The 2,500-nt window shown below is 40.4% G+C and overlaps 1 protein-coding gene across 1 annotated transcript in view; it reads right to left on the bottom strand.

The window, feature by feature from the left end:
- Nucleotides 1-1,419: 1,419 nt before the first annotated feature.
- The window catches only part of ywhae1 (tyrosine 3-monooxygenase/tryptophan 5-monooxygenase activation protein, epsilon polypeptide 1), a 13,888-nt gene continuing 12,807 nt past the window's right edge, over nt 1,420-2,500 (bottom strand). Inside the window, exon 6 of the mRNA XM_044031446.1 lies at nt 1,420-2,500. This exon is cut by the window's right edge and continues 440 nt beyond it. The gene's annotated coding sequence lies outside the window, so the exon portion shown is untranslated.

The raw sequence follows: 2,500 nt of genomic DNA on the forward strand, positions 1-2,500 counted from the left end.
ATAAAAGGCTCATTCTGGGTTAATGAAAAACAACCTTGTGATTGTATACAAACACAAATAATAAAACATTCTTTTATTTACATTTTATACACTGGACCTAACCTGATAATAATAATGATCTTTTTGTAAACAGACTCTCTCCTACACCAAAGTCTCGTTTGCTGTATGTGAAATGTCAAATGAAGGTATTTCGATCCACAGAATCCTAAACTCAGGCTGCAGTGGATCAACAAATCCTGTGTGCTGATGTAAAATTGCTGCTCTTCTCTATGAAACCTCTAACGCTAAGCATTCATCCTCTGGGGTGCGATGAGCTGTTTACTAGCAGAGACGTGTCAAAGGTATAAGCCTTTCCTTTCAGGATCTTTAGGGTTAAACTGCAGAAACAAGGTGGTACGCTCCGCTTGACAATTCTATGTTGGTGCCGAGACTCGGCCTGTTATTGTGGCTGAAGTCACAGTAGAGGAGGTGTCAACGTGTTACTGATCATCTGTCGTCAAAGGTCCATCTCTTCCTCCGTCATTTCCTCAGGAGTCAAAGGCTTTTTCAGCTCCACGGTCACAGAACAGCACAAGCATTAAGATTGCATTTGTCTCCCAAACATTATAAATAGCACGTATAAATTTATGACCGTACACTCACAGCTGCCAACACAGTTTTCCAGCAGCAGCATCTGCTGGGTTTGGCAGCGCGTGCGCGTCATTCCCAGAGACGAGGCCAGGATACACAGAGATATGGGAGATATGAATAGGTTTTCTTTGTCTTTTATGAACTTTTATTTTATTATTATTTATTTGCCAGTTTATGATTACAGAAACAACAGTTTTTCACTGTTATGCACATATTTGCCCTTGTCACGATTTATTGATTAAATTGTGTCACAATTGCCATCTTTAGAAAGTGGGTCCACATAACTTGACCCCTCTCTAACTGTGTTTCCACCCAGTGGAACAGTCCGGAATGTCTTTTTTCTTTGCATTTCCATTAGGAAAAGTACCAAAATAACCAGGCCCAACCATTTCATTCTTTGCTCCACTTCTCTTGGAGGTACCACAATCAAATGGTACTGTATGGTCAGTGTGGAGCTAGACTGGCTCCACCCATGACAACTGATTGGGTACCAAGCAAAGATACTGTCCTCATTCCAAAAGCAATCCTGACTGAGGGCTTTAGCGTACCATGATGGAAACACATCAGTGAGAACCGGTACTTTACAAAGTCAAAACAGATAAAACGCCATCGAAACGCGGTTTTTCATCCAGATATGGAGCTGCAGTACCACGCTACAACAACAGGAAGGTTCCTCAGGACACTTTTATTTCAGTCCTTACCATGTCCACACAGACCGGTCCATGTTATGACATACAGTATGCAGCAGGGTAAAAATATTATATAAATAAAGACAAACAACCCAATGTGTAATGTTTAATTTAGTTTAATGTTAATTCCATGCTGTGTTTCAGTAAGAACAATACAGATTCCCTGTCTGTGGCTCCAGTCAGATATCCAGTGGTACAAATCAGCTCAAAGATACAGACAGGCTGCATTTATACTGCAGGTCTTTCAAAAGTGACCCATATATGAACTCGGCATTCACACTGGTTAACTCTGGGGGACACAACCCACAGGGTGGGCGTGGCAACTGAAACTACAGTGAAAGTGGTGTTGCTCGACCTCAGTATGAGTCCACTGATTTGGTTGCGCAGGTTTAGAGAGTCATGATTGTAGAGTGTACGAGTATATCTGCATCATTCGCCACATCCTGTTTTTAAGGGATGTCTGCTTACCCTGTAGTCACAAATGATCGGATTTATTTCTGATCTGATGATAGCTGAATCCGCGTGAAAGGAAAACGTCAGAACTGGGTCACCTTCACCATGCAGTGTAAATGCAGCTATAATGAAGTAAATTGAGAAGAGAAACAAGGAAATGACAAAAAGAAAGAAAGAAGAAACAAACAAACAAAAATAACCTCTGGACCAAGAGGAGATTTTCTTAAGAGCAGGTGAACAAAGCAGCAGATGTGTGAAGTCATGCAAAGCACTGCATTATTTTTGAATTCAGGGCTTTGTGCCAAGGAGTGGAGCCAAAACCGAGACTTTCCTTTTACAAGAGTGAGAAATCTTCCAAGTTAAAGAAACAAAACAAAGACCACCAGCTAACCGTGAGTTGACTTTCAGCATGTGTGCACAGTTACAGTATTTCAGCACAAAGGTACAGTCCGAGGACAACTACAAAAGCGTGACGACAGAATCACTACGGTGTTTAGGTTCTGCACTTCTTTGGCCCACTTGGATATCGCAAATTTTGCCAACTTCCTTTGAAAAACCTATGTTAACAAAAAGGGCACTTGCACATTTTTCAAATTGCCCATAAAAAAGATAGAATGATTTTTGTATATGAAATTCCACTAAAAACAGACAAAAGATAAAACAGCTCCCATAACTAATAGTGAACATTGTCAGTAATAAAAGTTAATTTCTGTAATTACATTAAGAAA

Source organism: Solea senegalensis, linkage group LG8, assembly GCF_019176455.1.
Source record: "Solea senegalensis isolate Sse05_10M linkage group LG8, IFAPA_SoseM_1, whole genome shotgun sequence".
Classification (NCBI taxonomy): Eukaryota; Metazoa; Chordata; class Actinopteri; order Pleuronectiformes; family Soleidae; genus Solea; species Solea senegalensis.